General features: G+C 37.8%; 1 protein-coding gene across 1 annotated transcript in view; it reads left to right on the top strand.

Moving 5' to 3' along the window:
• The window catches only part of LOC109053535 (solute carrier family 2, facilitated glucose transporter member 4-like), a 69,108-nt gene that overhangs the window by 42,499 nt on the left and 4,368 nt on the right, over positions 1-22,241 (top strand). The gene's annotated exons all lie outside the window — the stretch shown is intronic.

Genomic DNA, 22,241 nt, shown 5'->3' with positions numbered 1-22,241 from the left:
AATGCACTTCCATTAATGCCAACAAAGTGTTCTAGTCTATGCAAAAGAATAGTATGGTCAATAGTGTCGAACGCAGCACTAAGATCCAATAGCACTAATAGAGAGATACAACCACGGTCAGATGATAAGAGCAGGTCATTTGTAACTCTAAGGAGAGCAGTCTCAGTACTATGATAAGGTCTAAATCCCTGACTGGAAATCCTAACAGATGCCATTTTTCTCTAAGAAGGAATTTAATTGTGAGTATACTACCTTTTCTAGTATCTTGGAAAGAAAAGGGAGATTCGAGATCGGTCTATAATTAACTAGTTCTTTGGGGTCAAGTTGTGGTTTTTTGATGAGAGGCTTAATAACAACCAGTTTGAAGGTTTTGGGGACATACCCTAATAACAATGAGGAATTAATAATAGTCAGAAGAATAGCCATCAAATTTTGCTTTTAGCTTTGGCTTTTAGTTTTGGCTTTTATCCATGCTTTTTGTTATTACATTTAGCGTTCTTTGAGCGCGGTTCCAGCATGTTTCGGCCTGCATGCCTGCTGCTACTTAGCCACGATGAGAAGAAACACCACCTAGTCTCATCAAACTTTACTTCTATTCTTTTACTTTAGTTTCTTTTCTTTTCCGTTGAGAGTTGCGTGTTCTGAGTTAAGTTTTGTAACGGCGTGTCTCCGAGTCTGACCTCGCGTGCCCGTCTAAAACTTCAACCAGCCCACAACTCCGCATCGTCAGCTAACGCCCAACCACGGGCTTCCAAAGACGTCATGTCAACGACTATTGAACTTCCAGCCAATCAGCAACCTTGGGAAACCCCCTTTTCAACGACAACAAAGGGAACCCCCTTTACACAGGCAAACGCAAGTAACGTACCTCCAGACTCTGATCTAAACTGGTGTAGCTATCTAATATAATTTAAACTCATTGAGGAACTCAATGCGAGGGTTAAGTGATTGATGGTTGTTCATGTCTATGCAATTTCACGTATTGCTGTAAATTTGGGATTTCACATTTTCATTCTCTTAAACTCATTCTTCCCTAACTTTCTATCTTCCTGCAACTTGTGTGAATGTGTGAGTGTTTGTGCTTGTCTTAGATTAGTTTATATGTCTTAGATTTATCTAATAAAGCCTTATTCATATTGAAAAGAGAAGTATCTTGTGTTTTGTGCTTACAAGTTAATGAACTGGACCACTTTAGAATAGCGATCCACCATAGTGAGGATCACAGTATTACCACTGGATGGAGGGAGACCAGTAACAAAATCCAGGGACGGGAAGAGGATGTAACAGACCAGCTGATGGTAAATTAGAGGATTTATTTTGAGCACAGACTGAGCAAGGGCCCATGAACTGACGGATGTCCTCAGCCACGGTAGGCCACCAAAATCGCTGGCAAATGGCAGCCAGTGACCACCCCATTCCCGGATGACACATGAGTTTGGAAGAAGGGCCCCACTGGAGGACAGCAGCGCGGATCAAACCAGGAATAAAAAGCAGACCCGCAGGGCGCATCCAGGGGCATAAATAAAAACAGTTTTAGCTGTTTTTAGCTGTTTTAATACAGCTAAAATTGTTCTTGTAAGGATATGTACAGTATACACAGAGGAATGGTTTAGTACTATTAGTGCAGCAGGGAGACAATGCCAAATTAGACAACTTCAAGCTGTTGTGGTCACGCCGTGACAGTGCCCGTGTCCATTGTAGACATTACTATCCACAGTGTTGCCAAATCCGCATTTTCCTGTGGAATTGGGCTACTTTATCACTGTTGTTGTGGGTTGTTTTTCACGTGCGTGGGTTGAAGCGACCTAAATAATGTGTATTTTAGCCCCCAGAATGCGATTTTAATCAGGGGACCCCCTCGAAACGTGTATAGTTTGGGCTAGTTTTGGGCTAGTTTTGAGTAGCAATTGGGCAGGTTTTGTTATGAAAACCTGACAACCCTTTCCCTCTAGCAGGTAACATTATGATTCCTAACATAGGGGACTGTATCATTTGTATTAAAGAGAAGATAATCAATTAATCAGATGTTTAAATTAATAAAATAGCCTTGACAGCCTTACATACTGGAGTTCCACGACTATTGGCTTTGTTCTCTCTCACCAGCCTTGTGTGTGTGTGTAGGTGATCTAAAAGAGGAAAGCAGGCATTTGGACCAAAGCACTGTGAGGCAAGGGAGGGGGAGACTCAAAATGTTTCTAAACTTAAAACGCATTTTTGCCCCGTTTGTGTTGTTTTACTACTCACACAATTATTTAAAGTATAAAACATAGTTATTTTCAATGAACAGTAAATAATCATATTTTTAGGGGGGACAACCCTCAGATGGAGGGAGGTCCTGTCCCCCACCAACCTCCCCGGGATTTCTGCCTATGGCACATCTGGGAAATTTCAAATCCAGCCTGGGCTCGTCTGGCGCGATCTTCTATTTCCCAGGTGACCGCACCCATCACACAGCCCTGAGGCAAAATAGTGTCAGGAGGAGGCGTGTCAACAGAGGGAGTGAAGCTGACTGAATGTACTCCAAGTTCCTATGGTCAGTCCACACCACGAAATGAATAGCCGCTATAGGTCAGGTAAATTCAACTTTACTTGAAGTCAAAGCTGTCAAAGGGGCTGCTACCTGACTAAAGTTCCTGATGAAGTGGCAATAGAAATTGGAGAAACCCAGGAACTGTTGTAAACTCTTCTTTGAATCAGTTAGAGACGCCTCTCACCTTTGCAGGGTCCATGTGAATCCCCTCCACCTAAATGATGGAGCCCAAAAACAAAACCAACTGGGCATGAAAGGTCCACTCTCCGACTTAACAAATAACTGATTCTCAAGTAGCTGCTGGAGCACCTGCTTGATGTGCCAGATGTGCACCTGGAGGAAGGAATATTAAATATATCGTCCAGGTACACAAAAACAAATTTATTGATCATATCTCTCAGCATGTCATTGACAAGTGCTTGGAAGATGGTGGGGGAATTGGACAACCCGAATGGAAGAATTAAGACATAAGAGCAGTGGTGCAGTGTAACAAAGTAATAATACTTCGTTACAGTACTTAAGTATTTTTTGGGAGTATCTGTACTTTACTTGAGTTTTCATATTTCAGCCAACTTTTACTACACTACATTTCCTAATTAAAATGTTTTAATGGCAGTTTTAATTTCACATTTCTAACTACTTTTTTCCCCATTTGTGTTGTTTTACTACTCACACAATTGAGCATTACTTTTACTCCGATACATTTACCCGAAGCATATTTGTTACTTACTACAAAATAGAAGTCAGAGGAACACGGACTGTAGGAAAGCTGGTTTGAAGAATCAGTGGTCTTGCGTTTGCAAGTTAAACTCATGATAATGTGCAAACAAGTGCGCGCACAACCGCGGATGATTCATTTTCCATTCAAGTCGAGTTTGGGGTGTGCGATACATCATCGTTTTAATTTCACATTTCTAACTATTTTTTCATGTTCTAAATTATTTCAAGTATCAGTATTCAACATTTTATGTTAAAAACAAAACATTAGGCCTATTTATGCATCCATGTCCCCTTTGAGATACATAAACTGTGTAAATACATCTAAATGCTATTTCAGATGCAGATTCCAGAAATGTTTTCTTATATTGGAATGAAAGACACTAAGTACCGGATGAAGTTCTTATTCTTACTCAAAATTACAAAATGGAAGAAAGAGTTAAAACTGAACACAATCTTGCTACTCAAGCTGTGTTGAACATTTACATTTATATTATTATATTATTTTTAATTAATATATTATTTTTAATTAATATGAAATTTATATGGATTTTCATTTTTTTTTTTCATATGGAAATTTTTTTTAATTAAAATTATACTCTAAATAAGAAACTTAAACTTCCAGTAGGTGGCAGTAAATGTCTTAAGTAAGTTATTCAGTTATTCATTCTATTTGTACAAATGGCTGATTCATTCAGGAATGAAGTAAATGGCTCAATGGGGTCTCTTTATAAATGCGCTATACATGCTATAAATGAGCAATACATCAATCGAATCTGTAAAGGGTCTACTTTTTTTTTGTATACAGACATAATAACAACAAAACTTTGTGCATTTATAAAATAAAGATAACAAACAAGGAGTGCTGTCTGCAGCCTTTGTCTGCGCTGATCTTCATTTTCAAATGCGTCATTAAAATGAACTGTAACTCCGTGAATACTCAACACAGAGACATGAGAGAGATATCTATAGAAAGCCTGACATGTCTACTTTTAAACTAAACAAGTGCTGGCGAAAACAAATATTCTGTGATAAAGTAATCCATATGAAAACAACGCGATGTCCGTTGTTCACGTCTCCCTTCATTATCTTCTAATGCGACCACGCCCCCGCTCCGAGCGCGCTATTGAGATTCAAATGTTTCACTGAAGCGCGCGGCTTTTGAATACGCCAACACAACAGAAGACAATGCAGCGAGACTGTTCTTCAAGTTTTTTTTATTTTACTGTTTGCTTCGCGATGAGAGGAATAAGACATAATTCACCCCAAAAAGATGTGATGTGGTTGAGGATTTGAGGATTTGGATTTCCTCAGAAAAGAAGAATGAAGCACTTTATTCAGCAGAGATCATAAACATGAGTAAGTCTTTTTTTATTTATTTATATACTTGTACTAGTTTTCACATAACGTGTAAACATTTTACTAGTTAGACTTTTTCCAAAGACTTTTTCCAAAAAAATATTCCTGACTAAATGTATAATCAGGTGAAATATTATGAAGTTTCAATAACAATATACACTACTATACCATTCAAAAGCTTGATGTAAATAATATAAATGTAACAAATAAATGTAACTGTAACAAATGTAACAAACAATAATGTTCTTTCAATTTATCCCCCTAAAAAACCTGAAAAAAATATTCTCAGCTCTTTTCAACATTAATAATAATAATAATAATAATAATAATAATGATAATAATAATAACAATAAATGTTTTTTTTTTTTTTTTTGTAAAAAATAGGATTGTTAAAAGGATTTCTGAAGGATTGTGTGACTGGAGTAATGATGCAAAAAATTCAGTTTGAAAGTCAGCTTGATTGTTCCTTATAAACTGTTTAACTGCACTCACAAGTGAATATTAAATTATGTTGTGGGATAATTAAATATATTCTAAATAAGCTACAAACATAAAATTATATACATTTATTTTGTCCTCACATTCTTTCTTGTAACTCATCCCTCTCAGTGACACAGCTGACTGAATGGCTCATTATCCAGGCCTTTGTCTTCTCAGGTGTGAATTCATGATAGTTGACGCCTACTCGCATATGACTTTTACCCACAAAAAGTGTCTTAGAAAATTTAAATCAATATATTGTTTTCTGTAAGTGAGTAAACAAGATGATTTTCACATCATTTAGAAAAAAAAAATTCTAGGCTACAAGCTCCAGTTCACAAAAGTCCCGGGAACCAATTTTCTCTATGTGTTTTATTGCCTTATTCAAGTGATTTAACATTCTTAGTTTTTCACTAACCACGCATAACATTTTTTCTCTCAAAAACACAATCATGTACATACATGCTGCTCATATATTATTATAGCCCAGTTTGTGCTGATTACAGTGAGATTAGACTTAAGCCATTTAGATATTTATAAGAAACTGAAAAAAGCACAAATGTCAGGGCATGACAAAACTTCTCCAGGCCCCAAAAATACCCTTAGACTCCAGAGGGTTAAATCATTGGTTAACCTGACTAGTTCCAAACGCGGATTCATTCAGAAACTTATGTGGTTTAGGTAATATTGTCCTTGGCAAAACACAGACAATATTGTGTCTAAAATATAACACAATATTAAGTTGTTAACACTTAGGCTATTTATTGAACTATTGTAAAATCAGTATCAGATTTGGGACACAAATAGCACTTGTGTGATATTGCACTTGTTGAAATTTTGTGAAATTGCTTACATAAATATGAAACAAAAACTCATTCAGGAATATTTTATGCCCAAATAACCTAAATTTTAGTTGCATATAACTGCATTCTATATAGGCTGCATCACGCAGTGAGTTGGTGTCCTGCTTTATGTTCATCAGCGATCAACTGAATGAAATATACAATGACCTACATAGCCTATGTCTGTGGCGGGTGTGTTAATTGCTTTAAAATATTTCAATTGCATTATATTTTCATAAATAATTAATTAGATTAACACATTTATAATAAGATTGTGCCTTTATTTTTAATAGGACAGTGAAGACAGACATGACAGGAAAACATAGGCAGAGAGAGGGGAATGGAATCGAATTTGGGTCGCTGGAGACACAGTACGGCTACATGTCGGCGCACTGATAACAAGGCCATCAGCACCGACTACATTTTTAATTTCTACATTCTTTTTTACATACTTGCTTGTGTATGTATACATTGTCACCAAGCGTCTCTCCACTTTTTGCAATTTTGCAGAATTTTTCCTGCTCATCTCAGGTCTGTTCGTACTGAACAGCTTTGCCTTAACATCTTACACCTAACAGGAGCATTTGGATATTGGTGTGCACTTTTTCAACAGTTTTATAACCAATCTTCGACTCATTCCTGAGATCTCCAAAACACCCGAGGCTACGCACTCTACCCAGCTGGGCGGAAGTGCTCGCAGGCGGCATCAAGATCATAAAACATAGGCGGGGGAAGCGCGGAGGTCTAAAAGCTAAGCTAAAGCTAACACCGCTCCGGCTCTCTTTACCCAGCATTTTCCTTACAAATGTGCGGTCACTGGTGAACAAAAAGTATGAGTTACGACTTCGCATCACCCAGAGTATGAGACTTTTGGATTGCAATGTCATGGTTTTCACAGAAACACGGCTATACAGCGACGTACCCAATAATGCTATTGAGCTACCCAGACACTACACGCTCCGGGCAGATAGGATAGCTGATGACTCTGGCAAGACAAGAGGCGGCAGATTGTGCATTTATGTTAACAAAGCTTGGTGTACGAACACTGTCATCGTTGGGAGACATTGCTCAGCTAACCTAGAATTTCTAATGGTTAAGTGTAGACCTTTTTATCTGCCACGGGAGTTCACTTCCACCATTATAACTGCAGTCTATATTCCACCGGATGCTAATGCCAAGCTTGCCATGAACGAACTGGATGCAGCCATTAGTAAACAACAGACTGCTCACCCGGAGGCTGCTTTTATTGTCGCGGGTGATTTTAATCAATGCAAATTAAAGACAGTGCTCCCCAAATTCCATCAATATGTTTCCTGCCACACTAGAGGAGACAAAACTTTGGATCATGTTTACACAAACATTTATGGAGCTTACATCGCGACCCCACTCCCCCACCTTGGATAGTCTTATCACCTTTCTTTGTTTCTCACAATGATGGCCCCAAGGTATTTGTAAGATTGCACAGATTATATTTTTTGACTTTTAATAGATGTAACTTCATGTGGGTAGGCTTGTTTCCTAAAATCAATAATCATATATTTTAGATTTTAATAATATATATCTTAGATAAGTTTAATTGAAGGTAGGACTCCTCACACCACTTTATAAAGTCATCAATAACTGGGCCATGGCTGGTCTCATTGCCCTGAAGCTCACTGACAATAACAGTGTCATCTGCATACTTTAAAATAGTCCTGTTTTCTCACTTACTCTGACACATATTTGTGCAGAGAATGAATAATAGAGGTGAAAGCACACATCCTTGTTGAGAGCCCGTAGAGGAACAAACTTGGTCAGACAGGGTTCCATTTACCCTTACTCTCTGTGTCCTATTAGTTAAGAAATCAAGAATCCAGCCCACAATATTGTTACTCAGTGTAAACTGTTCTGTAAGCCTATTAATTAGAACATGGGGTTGGATTGTTTTAAAAGCCAATGAAAAATCAATGAAAAAAACTTTAGCATGAGGCCCATTACCCTCCAAGTGTTTAGCAAGTAAATTCAACAATGTAACTGTAGCATCCGCTACTCCTCTATGTGGCCTATAAGCAAATTGCATAGGGTCAAGTGTATGTTCAGTTTTTCTTAGAATTTGTTCCCTTACCAGTTTTTCAAGGGTTTTAATTAAAATTGATGTAAGCGCAACTGTTCTAATACTATTAAGGGTATTGGGACTACTGGACTTGGGAACCGGGACTACCAGAGCATCTTTCCACACCTTAGGTACATGCTGTACCTGTAAAGTCTTATTAAAACTATAGGTTAAAAACAGGATTCAACTCTTTTACACAGGCTTTAAGCAAACGTCCACAGATATTATCAGGCCCACAGCTTTTGTTTACCCATATTGAAAGGAGAGCCTTTTCAACATCATTTTGATCTATATCAACGTGTTGATTATCCTTAAGTTTATCACTCAGTTCCTGAATTTCATTACTAAAGTCAGAAATATCAAAATGATTATAAAACCAATTAAGTGCACTGGCAAAATCAGCATCTGAATTAAACCCTTCCAGTGTAACCTGGCTGCCATTTTATTCTCCAATTCAGATTTGTAAGTCTGTTTTGCTTTTTGAATTTATATTTGAAGTTTCTTAGTGGCTATATGCAGATCAGAGGGTACTCCCTGTTTAAAAACATGTTTCTTTTTCTGTATGCTAGACTTAACAGATTTGGTCACCCATGGTTTGTTATTAGATTAGGGTAAACCTTAACACGCTTACAGGGAATAGTGATATCTCTACAGAAAGCAACATATGAGCATGTTACATCAACAAGATGATCCAAATCATCACCACAGGATTGTATAAACATGTTCCAGTCTGTACAGTCATAGCATTCCTGCAGGCAGAGCACTGATTCTGCATCCCAGACTTAAATGTCCTTTATCTGCACTTTTTTTCTCCTGAAAACAGTTTTGTATGTGGGCAATAAATGCACACAATTATGATCTGCAGAGCCCAGTGCGGGTAATGGGAGTTGGAAGCTTTTTGGAGAACATTGGTCTGGCAACAAGAATTTCATTCTGAAGTTCATTTTTTGCAACTCCTGCTAGACTATAGAGAGGCTCAGGCAACTGAATGTCAAGAAATTTGTTGGATTTTGGCATCAAACATGAGAGGGCTTGCATCAGCTCTAAATTCTTTGTGGAAAACCTGTTTTCCATCTTTGATACAGCTGCATCTTAACTGCTGCATTTAACATCTGTTACCTTAGAGCTTCAGTGACACATTCAGAGCCTGACTGCCTTACTTGCCCTAAAGAACCCAATATACTTCAAACAAAGTTCATTTTCGTTCTTTGTTTGGGGGCAAACAGAAGTTTGAAAAGGCTGTGTGACAGTATACTGTTTCCGAACATTCCGACATCCCCGCACTGTTATAGATTAATGTAAACGTGTCGCAATGCTTGTGCGTATCCCCTAAACACAACAACGATGAAATGAAGACGTGTAGGCAATCTAGGTGTGAGATGGGCCCCAATGGTCAGAATATTATAGACAAAAGATAATGATTAGCAGCAGTTCAGAGTGTTTGCAATACAAAAGAACCATTCCATTTAGTCCTTTATGGGAAGTGTGAATGTCTCATAGTCTGAAAACTTTATCATGATGTGGAAAAAAATATTGGAGTCAATTTGTTACTTTATTTTATTATTGTTTATTTTATTAAACTGGATAAATTGTTACACCGTTTTATATTTTGTGGTGTCATGATTTACTTTTGATAAAAACAAAGGTTTATTATTGTATATTCATCTGGCATATAATTTAGTGTACTCTTTAAATTCACTTATTGAAAGAAGAACAGCAGCAGCAATGTGGTGTAACATTTATTTGAAACACATGTATTTGGTACTTGCTACCTTATATCTTTACTCTTTCCTTTCTTTCTTTTAATGGCTTTGGAAAACTTCTCTCAGATGTTTATCTACGTCGCTTTTTGCATAACTCTGGGTTGTCAACACCAAGCTTTGTTGCAATTTCTTTCTAGGAATTAAATGCTTTTTCTGAATCTCTAAAGTCTCTCCACAAGCGATCGTACAGGTGTGGATATATATGTTCCAGCTCAGCTATTCAACACTCCAGTGTATTCAGGAGATGTTGTTCTATACTTGGACCTCCGTAGAATGAGAAATAGTGATGGGTCATTCTTGAATGATTTGTTCATTTTGAACAAATCTTTAATGTGACTCGGGATGAACGAGTCGTCTCGGGGAGTGATTCATTCAGTCGTGCATGTGCAACTTCCTATGGCTCCTGTACTGAAATTAGTTTCGAGTCTTCAGGTTTTTTGAGTCGTTCGTTCATCACGTGACAGTCACATATACTTTACCTATGCAGTCTGAGCTGGAAAGAGACTTAATAATAATAACCAACTCTTGATTACCTTTGTTACCACATTCAGTGTTATGGAAAAGAACCATCATGACAGAAATTCACACATTTATAAACTGTAAGAAATAAAAAGCTACAATTTGAGACCAGAAATGCATCACGTAACTGTAAGAGTAAATAATAATTATAATAATGATAATAATAATGTAACGTGGAGTCAGAGACGTTCGGATCCAATTGCAGTGTATTTATTGGAGAATGGTCAGACAGGCAGTAATCAGATAACAGCATCAAGAATGTCAAAGGATATCCAGAATCAGAAACAATACCAGGCAGAGGTCAGGGCAGGCAGCAGAGAATCACAGGCAGTATAAACAATCCAAGATCAGACACGGAAGGAACAAACACAAGGAAACCACTCGGAAATATCAGGCTGGGCTAAACAAGACTTCGCAACAACTCAGAGTCCAAACACAGTATATATAGGGGAATGGTAATGGGGAACACCCAGAGGTGATTAGCCCTAGGCACGGAATCATGGGAAATGGAGTTCAGACCCCAAATGCAATAGTCCTGAGTGGAGTGCCCTCTACTGGAGTTCATGGGCAATCCAGCTGACGATCGTGACAAATAATAATTACAATGCACCCCTTTGTTAGGAAATTAATTTCTCTATCCAATGCTGTCACATCACGTGACAAAAGAACGAACGGTAATGGTAATGGGGAACACCCGGAGGTGATTAGCCCTAGGCACGGGATCATGGGAAATGGAGTTCAGACCCCAAATGCAATAGTTCTGAGTGGAGTGCCCTCTACTGGAGTTCATGGGCAATCCAGCTGACGATCGTGACAAATAATAATTACTATGCACCCCTTTGTTAGGAAATTAATTTCTCTATCCAATGCTGTCACATTACGTGACAAAAGAACGAACAACTCGAAAGATGAACTAATCAATTCTCTTTCCGGCTCAGACAACATAGGTTTAGCGTATGGGGCTGTCACGTGATGAACGAACAACTCAAACCTGAGGACTCGAAAAATGAACTAATCAATTATCTTTCCAGCTTAGACAGCATAGGTTTAACGTATGGGGCTGTCACGTGATGAACGGACGACTCAACCTGAAGACTCGAAAGGTAAACTAATCAATTCTCTTTCCGGCTCAGACACCATAGGTTAAGTTTATGGGGCTGTCACGTGATGAACAAATGACTCAAACCCGAGGACTTGTCAGATATGAGGTGAGGTGAGCTAATCATAGGCTAAAGACCCAGGTAAATAATGTATATTTTCTGTTTCTTATAGCATTATAGTTTTGTATTGTTTTGTAGTGTGATCAATTTTTTGCATAAGTAGTAGATGTGTTTGGGAAGTAACACTTTAACATTTTAATTACATTTTGCTGAAATGAATGAAATGACCCGAAAAAAGATTTGTTCATTTTGCTTAACGAGACTCAAAGGTCCGAGTCAGTAAAATGATCTGAACTTCCCATCACTAATGAGAAACGAACCTGGAAAAAAAATAAAATTGCACATCAAAGAAGGTGGAGTTTCAGAACACACCCACTGATTGCGTAACCGCCAAGGACCAATGGAAGCTCAAAGGTGTTTAGGAGCCAAAACAAACTCCCCCAGAAAGTTCGCTTTGGTGAGCTGTTTCGAACTGCCGAAACAAACTCAAAACGAAATTTGTTTTGGCCTGATTTTGTTCGAAATGATATCATATCAGTTCGTTCTTCGATTTCGTTTGAAGTATATCGGGGCCTTAAAAAATTACAGTCAGCATAGGAGGTATTGACAGTCCTTCAGACGTTTTGGTGAGGGCTCAGCAATAGTCATGCCTTTGCAGTACTGCTGCAATTCACTGTCATTTTCCCTGAGATTTCTCAGTGCACCAAGTAATCCCTGCACAACTTCCGCTGCACTGCACAAATTAACATGCTGAGACTGTATGATGGCATTTGCTGGTTTTAAAATGGTGAGAAGAAGTATCAGAAATTTGCCAACTTAAAAAAAAACGGCATCGCTTCAGCTGAGAAAGAAGGCCAGAGGCTTTCTTTGCAAGGTCTACTGATGCATTGTCATCATTGGAAACCTTGGAAAGAATGTCAAGAATGACTTCCTCACTCTCCACAACACATTTTGTGACTTCATAGTCACTTGTTCAGCGGATTTCCAACAGTCTCTTGAGATAAGGGCAACTGTATCTCTGACTGACAAAATGATGCCTGAAAAAAAGAGTACAGGGAGCCTGACAAGTCAAAGAATCTTGTGGCACAAGGTTCACTTTGAATTGCATGTATGATTGAGAGGTGAAGCTGGTGGTTATAGCAGTGGATGCAGGGGATATGTCTGGGGATATCTGGGGATAGTTTTAATGTTGCACCGATCCCTTGGCCTTTTGCCATCTCTTTTTAAACAGAATGCAGCTGAATCAGCTGCATCATATTTCTCTGTTTTATTTTTTTCAGAACTATGGATGCCAAAATTTCAATCACTTCATTCTGGATGGTTTTGGAAGTGTACTTGGCATTTTGTGTATTTAAACAACTTGGCAAAAAGCTATGCAATCCTCCACACTGTCAAATGTTTCCCGATCCCCACATAGTGGAAGCTCATTGACCAAACTTCACAACACCTGCCATGCTTTTTATGTATAAGCGATATTTTTCTATCTGTTCTAATGCAGCTTTCCAAAAACCTGTCAAAACAAAAGTGTCATTTTCGGGGGGGATCACGTGATGCTTGCAACTAGATAGACTCACTTTTTTCGCCTCCCCACTGGGTTGACGTAAAACAACTATTTTAAGCAATAATTTCGCCCTGTGACTCTCTGCAACAGCTGTAATAAGTGTCAAAATGTCTTTGGATAACTTTTTTGCACTGCCCGCAACGAGTAAGAAGAGAGACAGACGAAAGAAGACGGCAAGCAAGGCTAATGCTAATAGCACTGCTAACGTGACGGTTATTGCTGCTAGCCAAGCTGACAATGAACATGAAGAGGCCGAGCATGAGACGGAGCAGGCGGCTACAGAATGTGAAGCGGACCCGGAGGATGTCAACCTCCAAAGAGATGACATATTGGTTGAGAGAGTGACCACTAACATCGCTGAGATGCTAGATGCTAAACTTGCTGCTGTTGTTAAACCAGTTACGGAAATGTCTGGAAGGTTAGACTGCATTTTGTAAAGAGTGACGGCTATAGAAAATCGCATATCTGATCTTGAGGATGTGTCAACGGTGAATGGGCCGAAAATTGAATCTTTGGAAAATGCTCTCAAAAAAGCACTGGAACGCCTTGATAATTATGAGAATCAAAGTCGTCGCCAAAATATTAAGATCACAGGGCTTAAGGCTGGTTTTGAGGGGAAAGATCCAGTTACGTTCTTCGAGAAATGGATTCCTGAAGTTCTGGATATGCAGCAGGACAGGGTCAAGATTGAGAGAGCTCATCGCATGGGACCTGCGCTTGGAGGAGGAGAGAAAAGCGGCCCTCGTGCGGTCCTAGTGAGATTACACAACTATACCGATAAACAGAAGATCCTTAATGCAGCAAGGAACAAGAACAGGCTGACAGTGGACGGTCAGGAGGTGTCCTTTTACCAAGATTTCTCGGCTGAAGTGATCAAGAAGAGGCAAGAATCGGCAAGTGCCCGGCGGAGATTACGGGAAGCGGGCATCCGATATGCCTTTGTATACCCGGCCGTAATACGGATCTTTCAGCATGATGGGACTATGAAAACACTTTCCAACATGAAAGATGTCAACAACTATATTAAAGGACTGACTGAGAGATTAGACACAGGTAAATAAATTAGACTGTGTTTCAGTAATAGCAACGTTTAGCTATTACTAAGCTCTGACGACGAAGGACAGAACCTAAATAGCGCTTAGACGAATGCTTTGACAAATAATATTGGGCTTCATTCTTTGTTAAGTCATGTTATGGGTTAAGACACTCAGTTCGTAGTTGTTTTAATTAATGAGTGTTATCACAAGGCTTGTTACATGGACTAATGACCCAGTTGGGAAGGTTTTTTGTTTTCTTTTTCTTTGTAACGATAATCCTTTATCGGACTTGATAAGACCCCAGTTGGATACTCCTTGATAAGAGTATGACGAAGTTTGTTTTTGGTTTTCGTATCCTCCACCTTTTAATAGGTTTGTTGTGGATACTTAGGTCACTGTTCGTTATTCCAAGCTGTTTGTTTTGTTTTTGCTTGGAATTTTTGTTTTCCTTATCAGCACAGACAGAGTTAAATGTTGGGATTGGACTAAACATAATTATCTCTATCTTTTTGAATACAGCATTAAGTACATAAAGTATATTATATTTAGTAATGAGTATTAGAATTTGTACTTGGAATGTTAAGGGATCCAACAATCCAATAAAAAGGAAAGCTATCTTAAATAGTTTAAAAAAGGACAAAATCCAAATAGCCTTTTTACAGGAAACACACCTCAGCGACAATGAACATAATAAATATCTCCGGGAATGGGTCGGTCAGGTTTATTATTCATCTTATTCAACAAGTAAGAGGGGAGTAATAATATTGATACATAAAAATTTGCCGTTAGTTGTTACAGACACATATAAGGATACGGAGGGGAGAATCATCTTAGCTAAAGGAACGCTTTATGGGGAAATTATTTTGTTGGGTAGCATCTATAGTCCTAACGTAAACGATGATGATTTTTCTGCCTTACTTTTTGACCGGCTTGTTGAAATGGACTCTTCAAATATCTTGATAGGAGGTGATTTTAATTGCTCTCTTTGTCCTTTTTTAGACAGGAGCCCAGCTCAGAACACTCAGTCTAAAAGCGCAAGATCGCTTAATAACACATTAGAGGAAATCGGCCTGGTAGATATTTGGAGGCATCTGAACCCTTCAACACAAAGTTTTACATTCCACTCCTTACCTCATTCATCAATGTCCCGCATTGATTATATATTTATCTCAAGGCATCTGGCCCATCTAGTGGAGAAGTCAGATATAGGAGTTATTGCCATTTCTGATCATGCTCCTGTTAGTTTAGAGATGCAACCGCCCAGACCACTAAAACAAACTATTTATTGGAAGTTAAACAGGCTATTACTTTTTGATGACAATTTTATTAAACTATTAGAAGAACAGACAGATTTTTATCTAAATATCAATGATAAAGAGGATGCTGATCCTAGAATTGTATGGGATGCTTATAAAGCCTACATGAGAGGAGTCATAATCTCATATACAAGCCGTAAAAAGAAGGAACGATTAATACTACAAAACGACCTTGAAATAAAAATTAAAAGACTGGAAGAAGAATATTATGCATCAAAATCAGACGAAGTCCTTAAGGAATTAAAGACATCCAGGGACAGGTTAAGTGACTTAATAACAAGGAAAGCTAAGAAGGATATGTTATTTGCACAACAAAGACTATTTGAATTTGGCAATAAACCAAACAAATTCTTGGCGAGGCTGGCAAACAATGCCCCCCCTAAATTCTTTATTTCGGCAGTTAAGGATGATAATGGTCAGCGACATATGGATAATAACTACATTAATGAGTGTTTTAGACAATTTTATGAGGAACTGTATAGTTCTGAGACTGACTGTGATAAATTAAAGGATTGTTACTTTCTAAATAGCTTGAATATACCACGACTAACTGAAGACCAGGCTAACTTACTGGAGGGCCCCATTACACTGTTAGAAATTGATACAGCCATTTCATCACTCCAATCGGGCAAATGCCCTGGAGCTGACGGATATCCCGTTGAGTTTTTTAAGGTTTTGAAAGGCAAGATTAATAAACTATTACAGAGAGTATTTAATGCATCCTTTGAACTCTCAAGTCTTCCGGGGACTATGTATATTTCTAATATTACAGTAATACCAAAAAAAGATAAGGACCCAGAACTACCTTCTTTCTATCGGCCAATAAGCTTGCTAGGAGTAGACATGAAAATATTGTCAAAGGTGTTGGCCAATAGATTAGAGCGGGTTGTATCAGACATAGTAGGCACAGACCAGACTGGATTTATTAAGGGTCGTTTGTCCTCAAATAATACAAGATGCTTCATTAATATTATCAATCATCTGAATTACCATCAAATACCAGGCGCCATCGTTTCAATGGATGCCGAAAAAGCCTTTGATCGTGTTGAATTGGAGTACATGTTTGAAGTGCTAAGAAGATTTGGTTTTAAATCCACTTTTATAGACTGGGTGAAGATCTTGTACAAGATGCCTGTAGCCTCTGTCCTGACAAATGGTCTTTTATCCGCACCATTTAAAATTACACGTGGTACTGCTTAGGGCAGTCCTTTATCACCTTTGCTGTTTTCACTGGCTATAGAGCCGCTTGCGATAGCCGTCAGACAGAATATAAATATAGGAGGAACTTTAATAGGAACAAAACAGTACAAAATTTTATTATATGCCGATGATATTCTTTTAACTTTGACAGACCCCGATAAATCAATTCCAGCATTGACTGATTGTATTAAAGAATTTGGACAAATATCAGGATATAAGGTAAATTTTGAAAAGTCAGAAATAATGCCTTTAACAAACGGTGTTCAGGTCAAGCCTGCTTACGTTAAACCCTTTTGCTGGGCACCTAAAGGATTTAAGTATCTAGGAATAAAAATCACACCCAAAGTCGATCAGTTGTATGCGGAGAATATCAATCCTTTAATTAATCACATAAAAGAAAAAGTTATAAGTTGGAAAAAGCTTCCTTTATCAATGCTTGGTAGGATTAACCTTATTAAAATGATAATACTTCCAAAAATTTCTTATCCAGTGTCAATGCTTTTTGTGTTTTTGAATCCAAATGATCTTAAGGAAATTAATAAATTGATATCAGACTTTATCTGGGCAGGCAGAAAACCTAAGCTTAAAATGGATACTTTACAACTTCCAAAACAAAAGGGTCGGTGGGGCTTACCAAAGATTGAGAACTATGTACTGTCTATCCATGCTAGAATTGAGTGGGCAACTGAACAAGATGTGACACCGTGGCTTGAAATTGAAAAAGTAATTAGCCAACTCCTTTGTCTTATAACTTATTAGATAAACGTGCAAGAGAACTGCCTCCTGCTGTTAAAGACAATTACCTAATTAATAATGTTATCAAGACATGGAGTATTTTGAAGAAATTATTTGTGAAGTCTAAGACTCTTAACTTTCTTGCAATTTTGGTAGATATACCAGATTTAACAGCAGAGGGTGCTGGTCTCAATCTCAAGTCATGGCAAGAAACTGGTATCAAGAGAATGTATGATCTGTTGGACAAAGGTAAATTTAAGACATTTGAAGATATAAGATCTCAATATAATATACCTGCCAAAGACTTCTATAAATATCTCCAGATCAGGCATTACGTAAAATCAAAGATTGGATCCCTGGAGCTACCAACGAACTGTTACTTGCTTGAAAAAACTCTACTTGAATGCCGGAAACGTGGACGTTTTGTGTCTAGATTCTACTCTGAGTTACAGACTATAACGGTAGACAAACTGAAACCATTTACGAACAACTTGGAATATGTTGCTTAAAATGTTAATTGACTCTGAGTCGTGGGAGGAAATAGTAAGACTACCTTCTAGAATATCAATCTGTAATAGATACAAAGAAATGCAGTTCAATATTCTACATAATGTTTACATATCACCTTATATATTATGTATGTGTAATAGATGTGTTTATATGAATTTTAATATTTTTAATTATGTTAAGGGCACCAGATATCACTGTCTTTGGGAGTGCAAGAACATTGAGGTATTCTGGCAGGCAGTATGCAGTGAAATCAGTTTGGTGATAGGACAGACAGCTCCACTCAGCCCGCACATGTGCCTACTGGGGCTTATACCTGACCCTCTGAGAGCTCACAAAGAGATTGTTCAGTTTCTCCTAATGTTGGCTCGAAAGGCTATAATGGTCAAATGGGTTGGTAGTGATGCACCCTCTACTCAGATGTGGAAATCTATGATATCTGAAGCTGTAACTCTAGAAAGATTGAGGTATTGTCTCAATGGTAAATCACACCTGTTTAAAAAATGGGAGAATATTTTAAAATGTCTAAAGATTAAACCGTTATAAACAAAAACTGGATAAAATTTAGGTGCAATCATATGACGAAATGCTGTATGTAAATTGTCCACATGCTCATAGATATGTTAATTATTTCCTGTGCTGTGTTTTTGTTTTAATGTTTTTGTTTGTAATAATTAAAATGTTTAATAAAAAGAATATCTAAAAAAAATAGAATAAAGTGATCTTATTGTAAAAAAAAAAAAAAGAAGTGTCATTTTCGGAGAAAGCAACACCAAACACTCGACACGGAAAACAAAAGCATGCATTGCGCTCTACGGAATATTCAAGCCATGGTCGTGACTGATAACAAGCGGCCGAAAAGCATCTTTCCCTCCCTCCAAAAACAGTTCAGGGGTATAGTTTTAGAACTGGCTGGTGAGGATTTACCCTGTTTAAATCATTTGGGACAGAACTGCTGCATTTTTGAGAGTGTGTAATTCAATTCAATTCAAGTTTATTTGTATAGTGCTTTTTACAATACAAATCACTGCAAAGCAACTTTAAAGAAAATTAAGTTTCTACAATATTTATTAGTAGCTTATCAGTGATGACTGTCAGTTTATGTGCATACGGCTGAAATGTTCAGAAAAATCAATTAAAGACGTAAACAAACAGACGATTAACACTATTATGTGTATATCGTAGTTAAACAAAAAAAACAAATAAAGACATAATTAGCATAGCTGCTGTTCCAGCCAAGTAAAATTAATTAGTTTAACCCAAGCTAAAGAATAATAATGTGCATTTGATCAGATATAACTGCAGTCCAAAATGATGAGATGCATTATTTGAATGCTTGGCCAAAGAGATGTGTTTTACTCTAGATTTAAACAGAGAAAGTGTGTCTGAACCCCCACATATTATAAGGAAGGCTATTCCAGAGTTTGGGAGCCAAATGTAAAAAAGCTCTACCTCCTTTAGTGGACTTTGCTATCCTAGGTACTACCAAAAGTCCAGCGTTTTGTGACCTTAGGGAGTGTGATGAATTGTAGCGTGGTAGAAGACTAGTTAGGTAGGCAGGAGCTAAACCATTAAGGGCTTTTAAGTAAATAATAATATTTTGTAACTCATATGGAACTTAATAGGCAGCCAGTACAAAGATTGTAAAATTGGGGTAAATATGATAATATTTTCTTGATCTGGTAAGGACAATAGCTGCTGCATTTTGGACTACCTGTAGCTTGTTTATTAAAGATGTAAGACAACCACCTAGCAGTGCATTACAATAGTCCAGTCTGTTTTTGTAACATGGGAAATATGGTTTTCAAAAGTCAAGTTGCTGTCTAATATAACACCCAGATTTTTGACTGTAGAGGAAGTAACAGTACATCCATCTAGTTGCAAATTGTAATCTACGAGATTCTGTGTAATGTTTTTTGGTCCAATAAGTAATATCTCTGTCTAATCCGAATTTAATAGGAGATTATTGGTCACCCAATCTTTTACATTTTCAACACATTTTGTTAGCTTAGATCAGGGGTGTCAAACTCAGTTCCTGGAGGCCCGGAGCCCTGCAGAATTTAGATTCAACCCTTATTAAACACACCTGTTTCAACTAATCAAGTCCTTTAGGCTTATTTGAAAACTACATGGTATGTGTGTTGGAGCAGGGTTAGAACAAAACTCTGCAGGACTCCTATGGAATTACATTTGGTTCAATAAAAATGAACGTAACTTTATGGAACTGAACGTAACTTTTTCAGAAACTATCAAAAATATGCCATTACAAAAGAAGAAAAACACATTGAAAATGAAAAAAATGAACTCAGTCGCAAAAATTTAACAGGCTCTTCAAATATGCTTCATTCTTTGTTAATGTTTTTCAAAGATTCCACACAGATTTCACTTACGCTTCGCAGTTTTTCGTTTGGTGTTTTGACACAAACCTCTCGTGGGGGCAGGCTTAACAGTGATCTACTCTGATTGGATAGTGAGCTTTTGATGGACAGGTCCTCTCTGACCTGGAAGTACAGATGTCACTCGGTGGCGCGCATATTGGAAAGCTCTCGCGGTGATTTGTATTACTAAATATGTAAATAATATTTGGCCTTCGATCGTCTCAGTCTGTAAAGATGAGCTCTTGTCGTTCAAGGCAGCTTGAAGTAAGCTTGTGTTACTGAATGACAATAATAACCCACAACGAACTGCTGCACACTGTAACATGAATAAAACTTGTATCGATGTTATTGGTTACTTCAGTAACACAAGCTTACTTCAAGCTGCCTTGAAGGACAAGCGGAGGAGGAAGATGATGCCGCTCCGTGTCTCTCCTGAGAGCTCATCTTTACAGACTAAGACGATCGAAGGTCAAATATTATTTACATATTTAGTAATACAAGGCACGACGTATTGCATACAAATCACCGCGAGAGCTTTTTTTTCTTTTTCTTTTTTTATTAATGCCGAGAACAAAAACATAAAAAAGTATAAACATACATCACATAATATCAACCACAAACAAAAAAAAAAAACAATAAAGAATAAAATAGAACTAAAGAGAAAGAGGGCCAAAATCTAAACAAAATTACACAAGGAGATCAAAGGCAGAGCAAATTCTAACAGTCCTTATAGCTTTCTTATTAGTAGATACTGAGATTACACAGAGAAGACAGGTTTACAGTTGGAGAATTTGCATTTGTGAATGTGAAATTTGTTTAGGAAAAAATTTAAATTAATAACAAAACTGATATTTTCGTTTGTGGGGGTCAGAGTCATAATACCCAAATTTAATGTTTTTCATATGTACTGAGAAGCCTGGCAAAATCTTACTTGACGGAACACACCAATATCATCCCAAAGTTTCTGAGTGTAGTGACATGACCAAAATAAGTGTACAGTTTCTTCAGAACTCGAACAAAAAGAGCTTGTAAAATCAATGTCAGATTTAAATCTTTGTATAAACGTCTTTACAGGGTAGAACGTGTATGAGCTTAAAATAAATTTCTTTCACTTTGTCTGTGAAAAAGAATTTTTGCGGTAGAGACCAGATTTAATCACCGCGAGAGCTTTCCAATATGCGTGCCACTGAGTGGCGTCTGTACTTCCCGGTCAGAGAGCACCTGTCCATCAAAAGCTCACTATCCAATCAGAGTTGATCACTGTTAAGCCCGCCCCCACGAGAAGTTTGTGTCAAAACACCAAACGAAAAACTGCGAAGCGTAAGCGAAATCTGTGGCAATGCATTCAAAATCCACGATTAGCGAAAACAAATCTTTGAAAAACATTAACAAAGAATGAAGCATATTTGAAGAGCCTGTTAAATTTGTGTGACTGAGTTCATTTTTTTCATTTTCATTGTGTTTTTCTTCTTTTGTAATGGCATATTTTTGATAGATTCTGAAAAAGTTACGTTCAGTTTTATAAAGTTACGTTCATTTTTATTGAAGCAAATGTAATTCCATAGACTCCGGCCCTCCAGGAATTGAGTTTGACATGGTGTCGAACGCAGCATTAAGATCAAGTAAAACTAGCAATGAGATGCAGCCTTGGTCTGACGCAAGAAGCAAGTCATTTGCAATTTTAACAAGTGCAGTTTTTGTGCTATGGTGGGGCCTAAAACCCGACACCCGAAATTCCTGCTTTGGCTCAGCTTTAACAGATGCTTCGGATACCCGGGAAACAGAAGAAAAATCAGGGAGATCTGCTCAGTGTCTGATGGGCTGACCTTGAACTCGACGACACAGCTCCATTCTAGAATCAAGATGTATGGCAAGATCTATAAGATCATCCTGGAGGATCACGGGCATAAACCTCGTCTTTGATGTCATCAACAAGCCCATCCAAAAACTGAGCTGCCAGCGCCTCAGGATTCCACTGACTTGTACAAAGTAAATTTTGCAGTGTTAAATCGACTCTGTAAGAGTTGAATTTACACTCGGCCCGC

The sequence above is a fragment of the Cyprinus carpio genome, chromosome A7, assembly GCF_018340385.1.
Source record: "Cyprinus carpio isolate SPL01 chromosome A7, ASM1834038v1, whole genome shotgun sequence".
Classification (NCBI taxonomy): Eukaryota; Metazoa; Chordata; class Actinopteri; order Cypriniformes; family Cyprinidae; genus Cyprinus; species Cyprinus carpio.
The sequence above is the reverse complement of the archived record's forward strand: the minus strand, read 5'-3'. Positions and strand labels throughout refer to the sequence as shown.